Raw genomic sequence first — 24,056 nt, 5'->3', positions numbered from 1 at the left:
TCCTTTTTAAAGATGACCATCCCTCTTCAACTGTACTGCCTACTGAGCTATTTCTTTTTGCTGTACCTGTAGCGCTTCAAGCATATCTCCTCATTCCTTAGTACTTCCTAACTCACTTATTTGCGTATTGATTCTTCCTGACTAATTTCTTACACTTCAACCTACTCTACATCCCTGAGTCTACGGCTTAAAATCCAGTATCTGATTTCGGAATGTATGTCTGACAATGACGTAATCAAACTGAAAATCTTATAGACATGGGGGACTGGAATGGAGATGTAGGGGAAGGAGTAGCAGAAAATGCCGCAGAAGTATATGGGCTTGGGACAAGGAATGAGGGAGGAGAAAGGCTAATCGTGTTCTGCAATACATTTCAGCTAGTATTAGCAAATACTCTGTTCAAAAATCAGAAGAGGAGGTGGTACACTTGGAAAAGACTGGGTGTTGTGGAAGATGTTCTGTATTACCCTTTCAATATCCCCATATACTTCGTCTTCAGCTTGCGACGTTTCCATGTATACCTGAACTACCGTTGTCGGTGTTGGTTTGCTGTCGATTCTTACAAGAATCTGTACACAGTAACATACTCATGCCCCACGTTCCTATTCATAACGAATCGTACCTGTGTTATAACATTTTCTGGTGCTGTTGCTATTACCGTATACTCATCTGTACAGAAATCCTTGTTTTCTTTCCATTTCACTGCACTGACACTCACTATATATAGATTGAGACTCTGCTTTTCCCTTTTCAGTTTATCCTGTTTTCCCAGTTTTACTACCACGTTGAAAGATTTGACATCCCACACCCCGACACGTAGAACGTTATACTTTCGTTGATTGTCCAATCTTTTTCTCGTGGTAACATCCCCCCCCCCCCCCCCCCTTTGCTCCCGGAGATCCGAATGGGGGACTATTCCTGAATGGAGAGATCATCGTGACACTTTTTCAATTACAGGTCACATGTCCTATGGTGCACGCTACGTGTCATAAATGCAGTGATTTCCACTGGCTTCTGGAACCTCACACCGTTGATCATCGCTGATTCTTCCACCTTAAGGGTAGTTATCCACAGTTTCGCTGTAGCAGTGTGTACTACATCACACAGTTTTTTGGGGAATATCAATATGTACTACGAAGAGGCACTAAGTCGTTAGTGGGGATGTAGCTGGCGATGTCCGTACTTAGTACTCCTCTACTGGTTTAACAGGACACGTGACCAGATCTGAGCACTGGAATTTTTACTTCCGTGTCTCTCCTTAAGGCAACTGAATAACGGGCTACAACACCGCTTCAGCTTCCCTCACTATAAACAGATATATTGACGAACGAGTGAGTAATAAGGAGGTACACGAGGTATCAATTTAGGTCATACTGACAACTATTTATTTACGGTTGCAAGCAGATTTTTTTTTGGGCTGAAAGAATCGTGGAATTTGAGTCTGCCACGTCTATCATTACTATCTGCAACACAATTTTCATTACCGACTACGGGTTTCTGCTCCAGATTATCTTCAGGTCCATCGCCGCAGAGTGCGGTTTGTCGATAGTAGCGGAAACTAACACCAGACTTGAAGATGATACGCAGCACTGATTCAGACAGGCATCGGGAGCAAAAAGAAATGATCCAGACGGTGTTAGTTCATTTACCCGTCACAAGAGTTTCGCTTTCTTCCTGGAAATGAACAACGTCTTTATCACTTTAAACACAATTAATTCCCACGAAAAACAATATAAATGTTTATACATGTAAAGTAACTCAAAAGATTCTCATAACCTTACACCAAAGGTGTCTCTGAAACAAAAACAATGAACTATACCAAAAATTAAATGAATCGGAAAGTTAAGCGGAGATGGGAATGAGTGAAAAGTTAATTGCTCGGTTTTTTCTGTAGTCCGCTTTGCCCTTTATCACGCCAGCAAGTACATGCGACGACACGGAATCTATGTGTCTGTCGTATTCTCTGATTCCCACAATGTTGTCCAGAGACTCTGTACGCAGCAAATGAGTCAGTATTCAGTACAGTATGCCTGTAAACTGAACCGCGTGCAGGAGAGTTAGCACTGTATCAGCAGATCGCTTCATAATGTCGCACAGATCAATCCTTTTACACGAGAGACAATGCAGTGATCAGATAAGCTTGTGAATGTTTATTTTTCACCAAATATGTTAACTGTTCATGAGAAACAAAATTAATAAACAGTTAAAGAACGCAGGAAACGCACACTAATAGAATGTACATCTCCGCACGCTGCAGTGCACTGCTAGAGGGGAAAACGATTTTTAGTCATCCTAAACGGCAGCTAGGAGCTATTCTGGGTAAAACGAAATTCGCTGCTTGTTCTCAAATTTACTGACAGACTGTACACTACGAGGTGCATTCAAGTTCTAAGGCCTCCGATTTTGTTTCTAATTAACTACTCACCCGAAATCGATGAAACTGGCGTTACTTCTCAACGTAATCGCCCTGCAGACGTACACATTTTTCACAACGCTGACGCCATGATTCTATGGCAGCGGCGAAGGCTTCTTTGGGAGTCTGTTTTGACCACTGGAAAAATCGCTGAGGCAATAGCAGCACGGCTGGTGAATGTGCGGCCACGGAGAGTGTCTTTCATTGTTGGAAAAAGCCAAAAGTCACTAGGACCCAGGTCAGGTGAGTAGGGAGCATGAGGAATCACTTCAAAGTTGTTATCACGAAGAAACTGTTGCCTAACGTTAGCTCGATGTGCGGGTGCATTGTCTTGGTGAAACAGCACACGCGCAGCCCTTCCCGGACGTTTTTGTTGCAGTGCAGGAAGGAATTTATTCTTCAAAGATTTTCGTAGGATGCACCTGTTACCGTAGTGCCCTTTGGAACGCAATGGGTAAGAATTACGCCCTCGCTCTCCCAGAACATGGACACCATCATTTTTTCAGCACTGGCGGTTACCCGAAATTTTTTTGGTGGCGGTGAATCTGTGTGCTTCCATTGGGCTGACTGGCGCTTTGTTTCTGGATTGAAAAATAGCATCCACGTCTCATCCATTGTCACAACCGACGAAAAGAAAGTCCCATTCATGCTGTCGTTGCGCTTCAACATTGCTTGGCAACATGCCACACGGGCAGCCATGTGGTCATCCGTCAGCATTCGTGGCATGCTGAATGACACTTTTCGCATTTTCAGGTCGTCATGCAGGATTGTGTGCACAGAACCCACAGAAATGCTAACTTGGGAGGCGATATGTTCAACAGTCATTCGGTGATACCCCAAAACAATTCTCTCCACTTTCTCGATTACGTCGTCAGACCGGCTTGTGCAAGCCCGAGGTTGTTTCGGTCTATTGTCACACGATGTTCTGCCTTCATTAAACTGTCGCACCCACGAACGCACTTTCGACACATCCATAACTCCATCACCACATGTCTCCTTCAACTGTCGATGGATTTCAATTGGTTTCACACCACGCAAATTCAGAAAACGAACGATTCCACGCTGTTCAAGTAAGGAAAACGTCACCATTTTAAGTATTTAAAACAGTTCTCATTCTCGCCGCTGGCGGTAAAATGCCATCTGCCGTACGGTGCTGCAATCTCTGGGACGTATTGACAATGAATGCGGCCTCATTTTAAAACAATGCGCATGTTTCTATCTCTTTCCAGTCTGGAGAAAAAAAATCGGAGGCCTTAGAACTTGAATGCACCTCGTACAACGGACCCAGAATGAATTCACTTTCTCACGAATGCTGGCACCGATACATTGTTCGTTTCGGTACCAGAACATGTCAGCGCGTTTGAGAACGAGGCTGCTGATGCTACTAGGAGGCCTTCATCTCTACTACCTAGGCATCATAGATGTTTTGCTTCCGGGACGGTGTCAGCGTTGCTACGTGTAGGAACATTCTGTCTTTCTGGCACGAATACTGGTCATCTCTTTTTGAGAACAGCATCTGGGTTCATTGAGAATTTGACACACCCAGATGAGTAGAAAGAGTGGTGACTCCCTGCCGTGGGTACTGTCCACTGAAACCGGTAGCCAGTAGGATAAATAAAACTTTGCGATTATAAACTAAACTATACTCAATCGCAGGGAGATTATATTCGTCTCAATGTCTTCCTCTAGTCCTTCTCACCGTGATTGAATCTTTCTAAATTCACCATGCATAGGGCATTGTCTTGTGAGGCATTGTTATCTTTTAATTTGTGACTCGGTATCGTATTTTTCCGCTGTAACGAAACGTGTCAGATTTTTGATTTCCACGCTTTAATCAGTATTTACCATCTGAACTATTCAAGGTTTTACGACTTCCAGCACGGACTGTAGAGTCTAAGGTGCTGCAGCCATGGACTGTGCGAATGGTCCCGGCGGAGGTTCGAGTCCTCCCTCCGGCATGGGTGTGTGTGTGTGTTTGTCCTTAAACTTAGGTTAAGTAGTGTGTAAGCTTAGGGACTGATAACTTTAGCAGTAAAGTCCCATAAGATTTCACACACATTTTTGAACAGACTGTAGATCACCTTATAATCGTTACCCTCCGAAGCAACATGGTGCAAGAGATTTTAATTCCGCTTCTGATTGTCCTAAAAACTATCACCACATATCTTCTAAAAAAGTGAGGTCTCTTTATTTTACATACCCTCTGTGTTTGTTACTCTTTAACTAGCGTTGCAGGCTCACTACCATTATTCATTACAATGTTACCCACCTATGTGTCAAGTAGCTTCAGGAACTACAGTACGCTACCCCAAAAAACGCCATATTTTCAGTCATAATTTCGGTGTTCAGGTCTTCAGTTATTCATTGATCGAAAGCTTCAGCGAAAAACAAAACACCAAACATTACGCATGCGCATCAGGCACCACTGACCTCACTATGACGACTCAAAGTAGCAGCTGACGTGCACTGTGACAATGAAATTACAGGACCCTTCTTTCCGATGTTGGTTTGCGGTAGGTTCTGCCTGGTTGGATGGTAAATGACACAACTTTATACCGTCTCCCATGGATCAAAGGAAACTGACGTAGAGGTGATATTACTAAATCAATGAGTAAGCTTACGTCTTTCGTACGATTTTAGTGAGTAATAAGTGGCATAATTGCCACTTAATTTTGATTGTAATGGTGATTATAGCTGACTGCATTTCTCTGTGACAGGAAGAGTAATCCTATCGCAATTCTTCGTGATGAGAGGATCAGTGTATACATCAGAGTTGCGAGAGAATAACGGCATAAAGCTACGGGAAAGGCACGCAATAAGTAAGAGAAATATTCCTGACTAATATATATATGCCAATAGAAGGTTGTACGTTCAAAAAGCACTGCAAAACTACTATCTTCTTACGTATTTTGGCGAATTAGTTTCACCTTTCGTGCTGATTTGTGTATTGCCTAAGGGTTGCAGCGCATGGCCAGTCCGGGGCCGCTGGCGGCGAGCACGCGCTGTTGAATCATGAGGCGCTAGCTGCGAGATGACTAAGTTCGTTGCCCACAGAACCTGGACGCTGAGGTTGAGTGATAGTCAACCTGTTATGAAGCCTCAACTATTGTGATATCTCTTCGTTCATTTGTGGGTTGTTGCTCCCTGGGCCATTCGAGCTAGCAGCAATGTATGATGTGTTGGGGTCGGCGAAATCTTGCTGCCATATTCCTATATTGTGATTAACAATTAAATTGATTGTTAATTACCAGTGAAGTGCCACACCGGTATTTTCTGCCCTATGGCCGTTAACGCTCCAGTTACCTGCCCTGGTCGTTAGCATACTTTTCCGGCAGTGAGCCTTTCCTCATCTTGTTGATGCTGTCCAGCACGGTGTGTAGCTCAACAGCTTTTTAAGTTGTTTGCTTCATATTAGCTTAGAGTGGTTATGGTTTCCTTGGCTGTTTTTAAACGCCAATTTCTGAAGACGTCATGCTGTTCGTATTGTCGTCCTCGGCCGATATTTTCCATCGTTGTGCCATTGGCCGGACTGAAAGGACTTGGTTAAATTGTTGGTCTGTCCTTGGGCCGTCCCTAGTTTGGATTGCCATCCGATTACTTAACTTCAACACTTGGCCGCCTGTCTCACCTCATCTTACGGTTGAACTACCTTCTCAGGCCGAAACCTGGAACACTTCTGAGTACCACTTGTTCAATTTGTTTTAGATCGTGATTTTGATTTAAGTTTGAAGTATAACGCGAGGCCTCCGGCCGTGTATTAATTCAGTTTCTTTTTTTTTTTTTAATTTTACATAAAGGCCATCAGCCATGTTAAATTAAAATTTTGAAGATTGATTTTATTATTTCAATTGGAAATTGTTTGTAGTCCAGGTCCTAATCCGTTAATTGTTTGATGTGTTACGTGTGGCCTTCAGCCAAGGATTTATGTGAACCCCTTTTCATAAGGCCTTCAGCTGTATGTATACTTTAGAGGCAAATTTTTATCAGAAGGAAGGAGTTTAATTTAAATTGTTTGCTGACTTGTTGTTTAGGCCTTTGGCTGTTGCTTCAAATTTGCTTGTGTCATTCATCCGTGCTGTAAGTTGTTATTTATTTGATTAGGCTTTTGGCCATTCTGTTGTAAGTTTAAAAAGAAATTTCTTGGTTGAAAAAATTGTTTATTAATGTGTGTTAGTTATAGTTGTCCTTCAGATGTGTAGTGTAGGCCTTCAGCCGCTAATTGTTTTCAATTGCGTGTTTCTTTAAAGAAGAATGATTCTTTACCTTCTGTTTTTAATTGCTTTTGTCTTATAAGCTAAGCCATTCACCGTTCTTGTTTCTGGTGTGGCTTTGGGCTTTCAGCCCAGAAACTATCTCAGGTTCTTTAAGTAGGCCTTTAGCCGTATTGTCTAATTGTGATCTTTCAAAACAATGTGTAAATGAGTGACTCTTAGAAAAATAAAGTTGTGTGTTTGATTGTGCAACTAACAGTAACTATTTACGGCCCCATCCACAATGTTAACCTTATCCTGTGCGCTCTCTGAGTACCTACCAACCTGGTTTCATATTAGGACTTTCGTTGTTGTGAAAATAAAGTACATGTATATGCGGCTGTACGTCTTGTAATCCATGCTTTAGGTCTTTATTATATCCGTTAACAAATGACAACACTTAGCAATTACACATCGTTTCCATCATTACTAGTTGGCGTCCTTCTTACCATTGCTATTTCTTAACATCTTTGATTATTTGTGGAACGTATATCTACGTCTACATCGACATTGATAGTCCAAGAGCAACCATTCCACTAGTCATTCCCTTTCCTTCCCCATTCGCAAACAGACCGAGTTCTAAACGACTGTCTATATGCCTCCGTAAGAATCTTAATTTCTCGTATCTTATCTTCGTGGTTCTTACGCACAGTGTATGTTGGCGGGAGTAGAATCGTTGGGCAGTCAGTTTCAAATGCTGGTTCACTCTAGTAGCCTGCCTGTGAATTGCTTAGATGTCTTCTTTCAATTCGACCTAGTGCGGTTCCCAAACTCTCGAGCAGTACTCAAAAATAGGTCGCACCAGCGTCCTATATGTAGTCTCCATTATGGATGGCCACTCTTCCTACAATTGCCCCAATAAACCGAAGTAGGCCTTCTCTATCGCACTTATTACACGCTAGTTCCATTTCATATCGCTTTGCAAAGTTACGCCCAGATATTTAAACGACTTGACTGTGTTAAGCAGAGCGGTAGCATTAGTACATCCGAACAATACAAGATTGTTCTTCCAATTCGTTTGCATTAACTTACATTTTTCCATACTTAGATCTAACTGCCAGTCATCACATCAACTGGAAATTTAACTAAGTTGTTTTGTAACTTCCTACAGTCAGTCAACTTAGATACCTTACCGTACACCACGATATCAGCAGTAAACAACCGCAGATTGAGGCCCACCCTGTCTGTCAAATCATTTATTTATATAGAGAACAACAGCCCTCCTATCATACTTCCTAGAGGCACTCCAGATGATACGTACACTTGGAATCGAGAAGATACTTGGTTCTATTACTTAAGGAGTCTTCGAGCCACTCACATATCTGTGAACTCATTCCATATGTTCATATCTTCATTAACAGCCTGCAAAGGGCACCGTACACGAATATAGATTGTGCCTGGTGCCCTTCATCCATAGTTCGCAGTATGTCATACGAGAAAAGGGCAAGCTGAGTTTCACACGAGCAATGTTTTCTAAACCCTTGCTGATTCGTTGACATAAGCTTCTCAATCTCAAGTAAGTTTAATATATTCAGGGATTCCGCAGCGAACAAAAGTTACGGATATTAGTCTGTAATTTTTTGGGTTCCTTCTTTTATTATATACTGAAGTCCATTGTGATTTTTCCCAGTCACTTGGAACTTTGTGCTGGGCGAGAGATTCATGTTAAATGCAGGCTAGGTAAGGGGCCAATGCCGTAGAGTAATCTCTGTGAAACCGAATTAGAATTCCATCTAGACCTTGTGAATTATTTGCTTTCAAATCTTTCAGTTATTTCTCCACACCGGGGATGCTTATTACTACGTCGTTCACATGTGAGTTTGTCCAAAGGTCAAAAGACGGTATGTTTTCACGATTCTTCTGTGTGAAATGGGCTGCTCAGCGGATGCCTCAAATAAGAGCTTATAGCAAGTAAGTCTTATATGGTGCTAACTAGAGAGAATCCTGTAGAGATAGGCAAATAAATGTACAGAATCGTACGAGAGAGTGCTGAAAAATAATGCCTCCAAATTTTTACTTAAAATACTTAAGATATATTTTAATAAAATAATCGCTGTTAACATTCTACATCTTTGTTCTTCGTGTCCACATATTTGCAGCCTTCTGCCACTAGATGGCTCCAAATTGTAGCCTGTAACATGGCTGTGACGGTACACAAGTAACATCATGATGTATGTAATCGTATGTCGAATTCGAAGAGTTCGTCCACACGTGGAACACAATACAAGGTCACACACGAGCGCTGCGACAACAGCGGCAAACCGAAGCCTTGGGTTCACTGTTGTTGATCACCCTCCATACAGTTCCTACTCCGCCGCATGTAATTTCTTCTCTTACTAGAACTTAAGAACGCCTTCAAAGACTTCACTTTGGTAGAAGCGTAGTGGTGCAAGCAGAGGTAAGATGGTGGCTCTCTCAACAAACATTCTACAGTGACGTTGTTAACAAGATGATCTCACGGTGGGAGATATTTTTTCGTGGCCAAAGTAACTATGGTGAGAAATCAATATGTAGACAGAAAGCACAAAGACGTCAAATGTTGATAAAGCTTATTTTATTTAAAGAAGTTTTGAAAGTTTTCACTTGAAAAATTCGGAGGCATTTATTTCCAGCATGCCCTCGAGTGTATTGTCTGTGAAGTGCTCTAAAGAAATAAAATTTCATCATTACCAGTACCAATCAACCGATCATCGTCAGGCACCATAGAATCATTTACATCATTTTGTATCACTTACATGATGTCTCTGCTAAGACATCAAAGGAAGCAGCATCATAGGGTCGTGGTGAAAGAAGTGACTATTCAAGCTGAGAATGTTCTTTGAAGTTTGGAGAATAAAAGCACATTCTACACTTTATTCGTATGATCCAGTGTGGAACACAGTCCGCAGCGCCGTGAGAGAGTAAGATCCCCCCTCCCTACTTTCCGTCCTCTGGGCCACACACTCTTACCTTTAGTGCAGTTAAGGATTGCGCTACAATATCATTGAAATTATAATCTTTGTAATTACCACTGCAAGGATAGCTATCTAAACAAATCATTCAAAAAAATCAAAACAGTTGCTTCAGTATGTTCAGAAAACTTTTCTGTATTATTGCAAAAATTGCTATTTAAATGTGATCATAATTGAGAAAGACATTTGAGACTTTTTGTCATTCGAGTGCTTTTCGAGCAGGTTATTGGAGACCGAATGCTATCAGCATAGAGTGGCGGAAGAAATACCCCTTCAAGCGGTGGTTATAGAGTGCAGCAGTCAGCGGAAGTGAGCAGCCCCTGACATGGCAGCGAGAGGCGTAGACAGCTGCACCCTTAACGTGTAACCACCGCTTGTGGTGTGCCGGAGTGTGCGAGCCTCAGATCAGAATATATTTGGAACATCTTCCTTACCGCGAATAGGACTGTGATAATACTAAGTTACCATTTCATGAAATAAATTTTTCGTGCAGGAGCCTGCTGGAGTGGCTGAGTGGTTCCAGGTGCCACAATCTGGAACCGCGAGACCGCTACGGTCGCAGGTTCGAATCCTGCCTCGGGCAAGGGTGTGTGTGATGTCCTTAGGTTAGTTAGGTTTAAGTAGTTCTAATTTCTAGGGGACTGATCACCTCAGAAGTTAAGTCCCATAGTGCTTAGGGCCATTCTTTTTTTTCGTGCAGGATTAATGAAAGGCTAGTTAGACTGGTGTTAGCAACTGTGAATTATCTTTATTTGCAATTCTTTGTGTGCATCGTGTAACAAAATCACGAGTGGCCAACGGAACATTATACTTTTCAGTATATAAGCTAGCATGTCTATTACTAAGCTGGCCGATGTTTGATGATAATGGTGAATGTAATGCATGGAGTTCTAGCAGAATTTATGATTCTGAATAATCCTAGCTACTGAGTCAAAAGGGTTAGCTTTAGAACGTTTTACTTCAGTTGACACTATCAAAAGAACTTAAAATACACAGAAGTTTCTCAGAAACTTCGCTTAAATAATTTCATTCAAGTATTTTTTCTTTTCTTTCTTTCTTTTTTTTTTTTTACTGCCATGAACCGCTACTAAATAATGATTTTTTATTTGATGAAAGCTCAGATGCCAGCAAGCGTAATTCACCGGTCCCTATTGCCTGGTGGATTAGAGACTGGTGTTATTATTTACAGCCTATTTCCGCAGCGAAAAATCCAGCACTATGCAGAAATGTGTTTTCATCCATCAGAGCTGGCGTGGTGACAATGTGTAGTGTCTCGGATGCCGTTGCACTACTCTTTTGGATATGTGCCTTGACGCTAACAACCTTGTTCCCTTACGGTAGTTGCGCTGTCGTGAACAGCCGGGCGAATTACGAGTCCGTTATCTCTCGCGTTAGTCGCGCGCGGTCGTTGATAACCTGTATGACGTTGAGGACATCTATCCAGAAATTTTTGGTTCCACATTCTCATGAAAGTTACGGGACCTTAATCAAAGCGAGTAACAACACGCAGGAACGATACCCCATAGCCCCAATAGGCTGCAGCTGTCAAATACCGACAGACTTTCGCCTTAGCCAGAACTGTAATAGATTTCTAATACATTCTTTTATTCAATTCTTAAGTGATGGTATGACTTTTTATGTTCTGCAGGCTCTTTCTGAAATTACCGAAAGTGCTCTGGAAAAATTAGGTTTTTCATAATGTGGAGATAATGTTTCTAAACACAAAATGGCCATTTACCAACAAAAAAATATCGTAAGCGTTGCAATTCAGAAAATCTTGTCAGTATGGAACTTAGCCCTCTGTTACATTATTGTAATACTAATGACCAATAATCAGAAAGTGAAATAAAGATAAGCAGAGGTATTATCAAAAACCAATTACAAGTTAAATAAATTTTGAAACAGAAGCTACTGGAAACTAATAAAAATTTCCATTTTCGAGACAGTTAGAAGATGAAAGAACTTCTTCTTTAAGGCGCAAAACGGTGCACAACCATCGAGGTAGGACTTCACTCTCCACAAGTCATACAGATAGTGCTAAAGATTTAGGTTTTATGCATGAAACAGCTCTATACCTGAAAAAATAAAAATATGTACCAAACAGCGGCAAATCCGAAGGAAGAACCGTTTTGGTCGTTTGGGAAACAATAACATTACTGTCGCGTTTCGCCCTTCTGAGATATCATAGAAAAATTTTAATAAGCTGCCCTAGAATGGCAAAAAGCGTCAATAAAGGAATTACTTCCCTTGAAACAAAGAAAGATTTGCTGTACTAGATATGCCATGAAGCAGGAAGATTGTAAATTGCCTTAATAAACGATACAGTGCTTAAATGCGTTGAACATAAAAATATGTACAAATTCTGCACAAAATTTGTGATGGAAGTTTCCTATGGAACCAAACTGCTCAGGTCATCGGTTCGTCGGCTTGCACACTACTTAATCTAACTGAAACTAACTTATGCTATCGACAACACACACGTCCATGCCCAAGGGACTCGAACCTCTGACGAGGGAAGTGGCGCGAACCGTGGCAAGGCGCCCGAGACAGCGCAGCTACCCCATGTCGCTGCTGCACAAAATACAATCTGTTGTCTAAGAACAAAAAAAGTTGTATAAAACGGCAGAAACTGCTTGAAACAGACTATTTCGCATCTCTTCATGCGAGTGTAGTATTAGTCAGTAGACTGAAGTCCCGATTACAATACAGGACAGTATTTTTTTCTAGTCACACACTGATCTGGGTGCAATTAGCAGACGTTTCTCCTTCTTCGACGACAAATAACGTGGTATTTTCAGAAGCCACCAGTGTTCAATGGCTATTAATGGTGTGCTTTTGGGTATACAGCTGAGTTTTGATAACATTTCAATGCAAAGCGTTTCGTCGACCGATCAAATATTCAGTTGCTGCGAACTATAGTGTTATCAAAACTCATAGCACGCACTCCAGCCATAATGTGAATTATTATTTGCTACTGATATCAACAGCCCAATTCGACTCCAGGTGCCCACTATGCTCTTTTGTGCAGATTTGTTTTGCAGGTCACATATTGTAGCGTTACTCTTACGTCTTTGTGTGTTTGCGACAAAATGCTGTTAACATACATATGCAATCGTGTTGTTTGTTACCAATTTGATGTTTGTTGCATGCTAGCATAATGGAGTCGCAGTTTCGATGATCATCGGGGTAGTTGTAGCGTAAAATGTCTCGATCAACATCCTTGTTGAGAACTGTAATGGGCTCGCTTTAACCTAATTGGGCCTACGATTCCAGGGCTGATGTACTAAGCCCTGAACTACGCTATCGCCTGCAGAAGAACCGTGAGTATGCTGAGGGCTTAACGATACGGAGTCCTACTGAGTCGATAGCCCGGGTGCCACAGGTGGAGCGGCGCCTGCAGGGTCGGCAACCGGCGCAGCGCGCAGCACGTGTTCCATCGCCCGCCTCCGGGACCGCTTCTTGCGGCCTGGCGCCGGCTTGTTTGTGCGTGGCGTTTTATGACCGGCGCGTGGTTCAACAACAAGATGCTGTGCAGACAAGAGAGGAAGGTCATTTACTCGGATTCCGAAGTCTTTACTAGTCAACTGAAAGAAACCTTGTTACGTAGAACTTTAAACGCCTCTCGCTTCTCTCAGTCGGAAGAAATAAATTATCGCACTGTAAGTTCAGGGTGTAATTCGAAATATGGATCGTGAAAGACACGACGGGACCAGAAAATTGCAGTAGATTGTCATCAGTGATTTCATTATAACATGGAACTAATAAACAGTCAAATAAAGTGGATGATGCCCATCGTTTCCACAGTGCCTTTTTTTTTGATTTGTCTAACATTTCCACAACGGTTAATAAGCGTGGAACATGTCCTGGAACAACAAACAAAAGCGTAAGAACCATGACAGATCTGTCAATGTAGGCTTTTCTGTATGTTATAAACCAACTTTAATCGTAAGTGGCTATGTCTCTACCGTTAAAACAATGACTTTCGTAAGTGGCTATGTCTCTACCGTTAAAACAATGACATTTCCCTTTGTAACCAACAACAGTGTCATGTTAATGAGTCTACCATACGGTAACAAACGAGCATGATGCCACATTAGTCATACACTCCGTCCCGTGATACAGATACAGTCTTTCTGTCGTTTTTATTAACTTATTTGACTTTAAGACACCGCAGATTTTCTTCCTCATCGTTCTCCACTATGTATTTTTCTGTATTTCTAATGACTAAGACGTCGACTGGACGCAACGTCTACACTACTGGCCTTAAAAATTGCTACAGCAAGAAGAAATGCAGACGATAAACGGGTATTCATTGGACAAATATATTATACTAGAACTGACATGTGATTACATTTTCACGCGTTTTGGGTGCATAGATACTGAGATATCAGTATCCTCAGCAACCACCTCTGGCCGTAATAACGACGTTTATACGCCTGTGCATTGAGTCAAACACAGCTTGGATGGCGTGTACAGGTACAGCTGTCTGAAAAGCTAATCATTTGCATATCACAGCATCTTTTTCCTGTCGGTTAAATTTCGCGTCTGTAGCACGTTATCTTCGTGGTGTAGCAATTTTAATGTCCAGCAGTTTATTTCTTCGTTGAAATGTGTTTCATCGTCTCCAACCATATTAATTATACTGCCAGCTGACTAAGTATCTTTCTACTTTATGAAAACTTAAAATGAGTGGAGTATCTTCTAGGATCAGTTTTTCTGAAGGGCTCAGTCACATTAAGCAAGTCTATAAAAGTTCTGTAAAACGAATGTCACTGATGCATTATTCCAAAGGGATTGAAATTACTGAAATAAATCACTGCAGAAATTGACAGCAGACTACCATTCGGTTTGGTTGATAGAAACTGTGAGTCTTAAGGTATGGAAGACAGCCGTGGTTAATGTGTAAGAACAACTGGAGAATCAGCTTAACGTCTAATAACGCCTAGTTGGTGACACGAATAATGTACATAGAATGGAAAAAGTGATTTTGGAGTTACCCCTAGGACAAGAGAGTGCCCTGAACCTCTATCCGCTCCTCCGCCCTCTTTGACAAGGCCGTTGGCAGAATGAGGCTGACTTCTTATGCCGGAAGTCTTCGGCCGCCAATGCTGATTATTTATCAAAATTTAGGCAGTGGCGGGGATCGAACCCGGGACCGAAGACGTTTTGAATTTGAATCAAAGACGCTACTCCTAGACCACAGAAGAATGGAAAAGAAAATTGAGAATGCGCTAGGTGACGATCAGTTTGGCTTTAGGAAAAGTAAAGGGACGAGAGAGGGAATTCTGACGTTACGGCTAATAATGGAAGCAAGGCTAAAGAAAAATCAAGACACTTTCATAGGATTTGTCGACCTGGAAAAAGCGTTCGACAATATTAAATGGTGCAAGCTGTTCGAGATTCTGAAAAAAGTAGGGGTAAGCTATAGGGAGAGACGGGTCATACACAATATGTACAATTACCAAGAGGGAATAATAAGAGTGGACGATCAAGAACGAATTGCTCGTATTAAGAAGGGTGTAAGACAAGGCTGTAGCCTTTCGCCCCTACTTTTCAATCTGTACATCGAGGAAGCAATGATGGAAATAAAAGGAAGGTTCAGGAGTGGAATTAAAATACAAGGTGAAAGGTTATAAATAATACGATTCGCTGATGACATTGCTATCCTGAGTGAAAGTGAAGAAGAATTAAATGATCTGCTGAACGGAATGAACAGTCTAATGAGTACACAGTATGGTTTGAGAGTAAATCAGAGAAAGACGAAGGTAATGAGAAGTAGTAGAAATGAGGACAGCGACGAACTTAACATCAGGGTTGATGGTTACGAAGTCAATGAAGTTAAGGAATTCTGCTACCTAGGCAGTAAAATAACCAATGACGGACGAAGTAAGGAAGACATCAAAAGCAGACTCGCTATGGCAAAAAAGGCATTTCTGGCCAAGAGAAGTCTACTAATATCAAATACCGGCCTTAATTTGAGGAAGAAATTTCTGAGGATGTACGTCTGGAGTACAGCATTGTATGGTAGTGAAACATGGACTGTGGGAAAACCGGAACAGAAGAGAATCGAAGCATTTGAGATGTGGTGCTATAGACGAATGTTGAAAATTAGGTGGACTGATAAGGTAAATAATGAGGAGGTTCTGCGCAGAATCGGAGAGGAAAGGAGAATGTGGAAAACACTGATAAGGAGAAGGGACAGGATGATAGGACATCTGCTAAGACATGAGGGAATGACTTCCATGGTACTAAAGGGAGCTGTAGAGGGCAAAAACTGTAGAGGAAGACAGAGATTGGAATACGTCAAGCAAATAATTGAGGACGTAGGTTGCAAGTGCTGCTCTGAGATGAAGAGGTTAGCACAGGAAAGGAATTCGTGGCGGGCCGCATCAAACCAGTCTGTAGACTGATAAAAGAAATAAAAAATAAAAAAATAAAAATAAGAAAAAAGGTGAAAGCAGCACAGACGGAGTTATGATTGAATTTGATAATTGAAACGAGACACATTGATAAGATTTATAGATATAGAAAAAATGTTCGATAACTTGAAATTGTGCTAGATACTTGAATTCTCATGGTACTTGGTGTACGTCTGAAAGAAAGGTGACTGATGTACATTATGTGCAATACCTAAGAATGAAAAACAGCAATGGAAGACGAAGAACAAATCTCTCAGATTAGAAATAATTCAAGTCAGGGACGTACTCTTTCGTTCCTATTGTTAAATCACCATGCTATAATGGAAATAACAGAAAATTTCAGGACTGGGATTAATTTTAGAGGTTAATCGATGTCAATGATAAGATTCACTGATGACACTGGTATCTTCAGTGAAAGTGCGGAAGCACTGCAGGACTTTTTCAACGGAATTAAGGGTCTAATGATCACATACAATGGACTGAGAGTAAACCGAATACAGACAAGAGTGACGAGGAGTAACAGAAATGAGATCAAGTACAAACTTAACATCAAAATAGGGGACCATGAAGCACATGAAGTGAAGGAATTCTGCTATGTTGGAACCAAAATAACGCATGACGCAGGAGACAACGATATCATTAAAAGGCAACTAAATTAAAGAGGCATTACTGTCCAAAGGAAATTTACTACACTTATGCTCATAAATTAAGGATAATGCTGACACATGTGTACAACACCACAAGAAGGTCGATATCTCACTATGAGTGCCCGCAGACGGCCACGTAGAACTGCAGGTAGCCTTGCTCGGGACCTTACCACAATCACTGGAACAGTTGTCTCCAGACACACAGTCTACAGTCGACTGAACAGACATGGTTTATTCGCCCGGAGACCTGCAAGGTGCATTTCACTGACCCCTGGTCACAGGAGAGCCCGTAAAGCCTGGTGTCAAGAACATAGTACAGGGTCTTTGGAACAGTGGTCCCAGGTTATGTTCACCGACGAGTCCAGCTATAGCCTGAACAGTGATTTTCGACGGGTTTTCATCTGGCGTGAACCAGGAATCAGATACCAACCCCTTAATGTCCTTGAAAGGAACCTGTATGGAAGTCGTGGTTTGATGGTGTGGGGTGGGGTTATGATTGGTGCACGTAGACCCGTGCACGTCTTTGACAAAGGAAATCAGGTCAGGTCTGTCAGGACGTTATTTTGCACTAGTATGTCCACCTTTTCAGGGGTGTAGTGGGTCCCACCTTCCTCCACGGCCGCACCGAGCTGCCATCGTGGAGGAGTACCTTGAAACAGAAGATATCAGGCGAATGGAGGGGCCTGCCTATTCTCCAGACCTAAACCCCGTCGAGCACATCTGGGATGCTCTCGGTCGACGTATCGCTGCACGTCTTCAAACCCCTAGGACACTTCAGGAGCTCCGACAGGCACTGGTGCAAGAATGGGGGGCTATACCCAGCAGCTGCTCGACCACATGATCCAGACTGTGCAGCCTGTGTACGTGTACATGGTGATCATATCCCATACTGATGTCGAGGTACATGCACAGGAAACAGTGGCGTTTTGTAGCATATGTGTTTCGGGACGGTTTTCTCAACGTATCACGAATACCATGGACTTACAGATCTGTGTCGTATATGTTACCTATGTGCCTATGTGCCTATGCTTTTAGCGCCAGTTTTGTGTAGTGCCACGTTGTGTGGCACCACATTCTGCAATTATCCTTAATTTATGAGCATGAGTGTAGTATAGAACACTGGCCTTACTTTGCTTAAGAAATATTCCTTAATATGTACGTTTGGAATAAAGAACTGTTTGGGAGTGCGTAATAAGCGATGGAAAAACCGGAACTGAAGAGAATCTATGCAGTTTGGAAATGGTGTTAGCCTCTAGAAGGATGTTGAAAATTAGGATGACTGACAATATAGCGTAGTAAATTCGAGAAATTCGTGGAAATTAATACACAAATGAAACAATATTTAAAGGGTTAATTACAGGAAACGTTTACATTTATTATAATGTTGTCAATAGAAGTACAAGCCTCAGTGCCCATTAGACTGAGAATGAACGCCAATCAGTTATTCGGATAATAGGGAGAGATTTACCATGTCACCTCACCACATGGCGCAGTCAGTTTTGTACGGAGCAATGTGCTGCTTGTGCGACGCTCACGCGATGGATTGATCCGAGTGAACAACTGGCAGCTTATGTGTTTCGTAGCTTATTCGTTCAGTTCGACCTTTATTCCGCACTGGCTAATCGGCGACCTTAATCATTCAGGCAACTAGAGGCTCGCCGGCAGACACACTGTAAAAACAGTTGGCGCTCCTTGCAGCGACTGTGATACTGTCTTGCAGAAGCCGTGTCTATATAACGTTTTGAGGATGTCACACAACGAAAATTCTGTGGTATACTTGATGAACCAAGTACTGCAATTCAGCGATTCGTCCATCCAGAATGGGGCGAAAATAGTCACAAAGTGATGATAGACATTGAAGTGAAAGTAAGCATCTCACCGAAAGACCGAAGGCAGTCGACAGTAGGTAGTCATGCCTCCTGAAGTTGAGCTCCCTGCCTTTTCTGTTTCCTCTGATACTGCTTACTGAATGGCTGAATAATGCAGTCACTGTTGCACTGTCTGAATTTCCTGCAAGAATTCCTTCACGTCTGTAGCTTCACAGTTTTATTACTCACCTCATTCGTGCTTTCCTTCGGGGCGCTAAATTTGCTATCCCACCCAATGACTGACTGAAACTGCGCAACCACATCCCCTGTCTTTGTGAAGGTTGAAAATTGCAGATGTGGCAGTGGCTGGCGTGGAATCCAGGTACTTCTGCCTGTTCTCATGTGCTTCATTTTCTGTGTTTCAATTTAGTGCATCCAGCTGTTTGTGATTTGGCGATATCCCTCTTGCAGTCCATCAGACTTGACATGACAACAACCTTTTCTGAAGTGAAACAAACACTTCAGTTGCTATGACTCCGTCTGTATTTAGGGAATGCCTCATGCAAGGAATTTGGCTTAAATGTCCCTCTCATCTATATCGCTTTCTAGCAAACTATTGCGGTTCCATAAGAAATGAGAAGATTCCTCACGAATTGTCATAGTCCCTAGAGATATACCTAGAACGTATTGTGCAGAAATGTACTTCATATTCACGGTACAATATTTTCTGCTGAAACAGTGGCCAGCTACTACCACAGACCGACATACTGCTGACAATCTAATTAAGGTGGCTTTTTCCCATCCCACTCAAGTTTCCATTGGTGCAAATAACGGTGCACCAAATAAAGGTGGGAAAGTTGTAGCCAACAGCACTTGAAAAGTTACCCAAGGAGGTAAATATTATCTAGAACTGTCAGTGACACCCAGTATATGAAACATAGATTTTTCAATCTTTTTGTTCATGAAGGAGGTATCATAAACAAACAGTATTGTATGTACATTCTACTAAGAAAATATGCTTTTAGTGGAAACACACAGACCTTTGGAATAACTGGGAAATTTGTGTCTTTGATGATACACAGTTTTACCCTGCTGTAATTACCATCTAATGTCGCAGAGGATTTGCAGTTAACAAATCCTTAACTGTGAAGAATAGGTACTGTCCGTACTGGTCTACAACTGACCGATATTATGACACTGGACAGATTTCAGATTGAAGGTCACGTTAGGTGACGTGCACTGCTACTGAGGCATAAAATTAAATTCAACCTCCCACTATTTTTCCATTTCTCCTGTAAGTGAGACGCAATAAGAAACAATTTACAGAGAATGGTGAGTTGTGCAATAGTCATTCAACATTGCAAACTATTGGTAATTATTACATGAGGTTACGAGAGAATAAGTATTAGTCACCATTCTGATAACATTTTCGTGGGCACATTTTTTGTGGCAACTCAAGGAAGCCAATTAGTTTGTTATCTTATCAGAATTGTGAATAACTGGCTGTATATATTTTTCGAAAATTTAATTTTTGTGGTTTCGGACCAAAAACTATGGTGGTACATATATCACCACAGCACCTCTGTGAGGCATTTAAACTATGGAGGTAAATGGATTTCTCACTTTCCTTTTGTGAGCTGTTAGATAATACCATTACGCTTTAAAAAATAATGAAGTTTTTTTCGTTTTATTTTATATTTTCTTATACTTTATTTAGAAAATAATTGTTATCGATATTGACGTTTATTTATTCCAATGTGAAAACAATCCTTAAAACTCTGTGATGCAATAAAGGTACGAGCTGATACAGGTCACAATTATGTTCATTATGGAAGCGAAGCAGTGTGTTCCGACAACAGCAGTGATCCCACAACAAACACAAACTTATTGTTGTAGTAGTTTTTATACTTGTGGTGTAGTGTATTACGTAAGATGACAGACACAGACAAAAGTGGTAAGACGATTTCCCCAAAAGCTTTCAGATACCACTAACTTGGAGGTTAGTATCTTTCCCAAGAACCAGAAATGAGGAATTCATTTTGTGGTGAGTATACTTCCCAATCCCCTTCCAGAAACTACTTTGGTGGCAACCATACTTCCCAATAACCATTAAAACACCATTGTTTGGTGGGATATATACTTCTCACAGTCCTGAAAGGTATATTTCCGAATAAACTAGATGCCAGGTGCGTACAGAATTGGTAACACATATTTCCTTAAATAACGTAAGGAAATACATTTAACAGGAAGTTTATCTCCCATGGCTCGTGGAAGGGTTAAAAGTGTCATATTTCCGAAATGGGTTTTGTTTTGAAGGTTCTTTTCGGACATACAGTTAGAAAAAATAACACAAGATATACTAGAAAATTAGAGACGATGTGCATTATGAACACAGCCCTACCACTTCTTCTTCCTCCGTTCACAAAATTATTCTCTTAGATAAGTTGACAGATATGTGAAATGAAGCACTTTAAAAAGCGTAATTTTATTAAGTTCTTAATCGTCGTGTTTCTTTTATTAAAAAAACAAATCATGCGACATGAGGGTAAGTAAATACGTTTTACACTAGTAAAACTAGAAGAATATGACAATTTTTCCGTATTTAAAGTAAGATTGAGCTATATACATTAACTCATCCTTTAAGAGTGAATATCCAGAATGTTTTCCACGAACTAAAGTGATTCCCTGCTGGTTTTTAATCTGCCAATTAATAATATGTAATATGTTACTTTTAGAAAAATTGCTTGGAAAATTGTCAGTGGCTCCAAATTATGTCGTCTACAATTCACTTATCAGTTGCAGTGAAATGGAATGGAACTTTTCAGTACATCACTCAACAATTTGGTTTTTATGTTTACATTTTACTGAAATAATTCTTAATTGTAATGTTATGCCAAGTAATTTCCAGTTGATCATGGATTACTAAGAAACTTTTTGAGATACGAAAACGGGTAAAATTTACCTAACGTACTAAGACATATACATTATGGGAGGTCAAGAGTATGACGTCCTACAACGTAAAAGGTTAAAATTATCTCAAAGTCATACACAAGACTTGTCTGCCGATTGATATGTCAAATGCAAAAATGGTTCTTCATGTCTGATACCTTTAACTCTACTCACCGTTATACAGGGTGTCCCAAAAGAACTGTAAATATTGAGTGACATGATAGGAACGATCATTCGCAGTAAAAATGTCCGGTAAATTTGGGCTCTAAGGCACATACCTTAGGAGCTACCAGCACCTGTTCATCTTTGCCACTGTGAAACATGTATCTACTGTTGAACAAGTGCTCATCGTTCTTAAGGTATCCACATCAAACCCCATGTTTGCTAGACATATTGGTTTCGTTTTCGACAGTGGTACCACAACTTAAGAAACGAAAAACAAAGGGATTGTGGCAACTGTGTTTTGATTCACAATATCAGAGACGAATAAATGCTCGAAGCTCTTAAGGTATGCATTGTGAAGCTCATTTTTTCAAAATTTTACTGCTTCGAATGAGTGTTTGTGTCATATACCTGAATATTGGTCATTCGTTTTTGGCACGCTATGTACAGAGATCTTTTGTATTAGCTTACTGACAAGTTCAATAGAGCTTTATAATTAAACATAATTCAGAGGACCATTGATATTAGTAATTATTTACAGTTTCCCTGTTCCTCTTTCACTTGCATTTTTGGAGATGGAACACAACATAAAATTGAGGAAAGAAACCAGTCGTCCACGTAGCAGCAACTATCACGACAATCATCTTCATTGATTTTAAGAAATCATAGAAAATTGTCGTTGGTGAACTGGGAAACAAACTGAGTCGTCGTTACAAATTGAATTTCCATGTCAAACCACTGTGTCATCTCGTATTGGCTCTCATGTGCAAGGGTTTGATGTATTACAATAGGTTTGCTATGATTCCTAATCAAAGGTCAAGGAGTAATTAATTTCTTGTTTATATAGGCATGTCTGTTGTGACGATTCCCAGAGCTCATGATGACCTCGTTAAATAATTAAAGAGAGGCTTATAAAGTCTACAGCGTGTAAAGGGTCACTCAGTAACTGATACTGTATCAATTGCCTTGTTCCACAAAGAGAAAATCTCTTTTACGCTGTATGTATTGCTGACCAAAAAGCACTATTGCCCATAAACGTTAACGCATAGCAATTCTAATTTTCATTTAACATGCAAAATGTCATTACATATCTAAAATATTGTTTACTTACATTATACGAACAACTCGATGGGAGCTGTCTGCATTTCCCTGAAAAGAAAAGAGAAATATGTAAGAAACACCTGTTTCAAACAGTGAGTTACGTAACATGCTCTTTTTAAATGCTCATCAGCACACATTGCTCTGTATATACTTGCAAAGCTGCAGTAATATTTCCGACATTCCACTTTAATTAAATACTTTTGAAACTAGTGTTTCGCAAATTGATGGCCTTTAATTTGATGGAAAAGTAAAACAAGAAGTAGTTATTGGGAAATTCTATCAAAATTTAATTATGTCATTAAATTAATGAAGTTCTGGAAACGACAATGGGCTTAAAAACTAATTTATGTTTTATAAATTGCTCTACAATTCATTGGAAGGAGTAGGCAGCATATTTATACATAATTGTATGATAAAAATACAATTGTTTCTTTGCAACTTGATCATCGATATGTTCAATGAATTTTATCTTTGTGGTAGAACTCAAGGGCAAACTGTTTAATTGTTAAAAACCATTCAACAGTCAAGATCGCACAAGGTATTTTCTATCTAAGACAACCGGTTTCAAAGCACTATGCTGTCATCTTCAGGTCTCAAAATCTTTTTGTAAAACATATTAATTTTACGCTGACCTCACCCACTAGATGCCAAGTTGATAAAAATAACACGTTATAAGAGATTGTTATCGCTAAAATATTTAGAAACAAAACGCACCTTGCGCAACGGGCTATTTCCATATACATATTGCTCACAGCTTCGTGTTCCTGCACACACGGTGCACAATAGCACAACTGTTTACATATGCTGGACATATGCTAAAATGTATGGATCCACTTTAAACGGCGTGTAAGTTGTACGTCATACGGAATTGTGTTAAAGTTATTATGTTTAAAAATTTGTTAAAGTGACTAGCTTATTTCTTTTGATACTTGGCAATCAAACTGTGTTTAAATGCATGCTTTGCAGTATTTTCTTACAATCTGTGTGGGTACACAAAATTCATTTAATCAAGTTTTAGTCCCTGTAAATTGTTACTAGTCAGTTGTTGAATGTGGGTTTTATGATTCTGCCAGTTATATGTCTTGAGAAATGACTGTTTCTGAAATGAAATGACTAATGGCTTCATTGTGTTGGTATTCTTGATGTTATAAATTTAATCAGTCTTTTTCTTAATGTCGCTCTTTGTTAGCCTCGAGTTTTGGCACGATTTCAGCGAGTTGCTAGTAGTCCAAGATGCTGATTGCCCTAACAATTCGCAAATGTTAAAAGGAAACATCTTACTTAAAATACCATTTTGTTGGGATTTGTTAAAGCTAATGTTTATCATTTTCATGGGATTATTATTTAAATTATTTA

The 24,056-nt window shown here is 40.5% G+C and overlaps 1 protein-coding gene across 1 annotated transcript in view; it reads right to left on the bottom strand.

The window, feature by feature from the left end:
• LOC124788693 (uncharacterized protein YMR317W-like) overlaps nucleotides 1–22,753 on the bottom strand; it is a 355,090-nt gene extending 332,337 nt beyond the window's left edge. The window contains exon 1 of the mRNA XM_047255974.1: nucleotides 22,711–22,753. The gene's annotated coding sequence lies outside the window, so the exon portion shown is untranslated. The remainder of the gene's footprint in view (nucleotides 1–22,710) is intronic.
• Nucleotides 22,754–24,056: the final 1,303 nt, after the last annotated feature.

Source organism: Schistocerca piceifrons, chromosome 3, assembly GCF_021461385.2.
Source record: "Schistocerca piceifrons isolate TAMUIC-IGC-003096 chromosome 3, iqSchPice1.1, whole genome shotgun sequence".
NCBI lineage: Eukaryota > Metazoa > Arthropoda > Insecta > Orthoptera > Acrididae > Schistocerca > Schistocerca piceifrons.
This window is presented reverse-complemented; position numbering and strand designations above follow the sequence as displayed.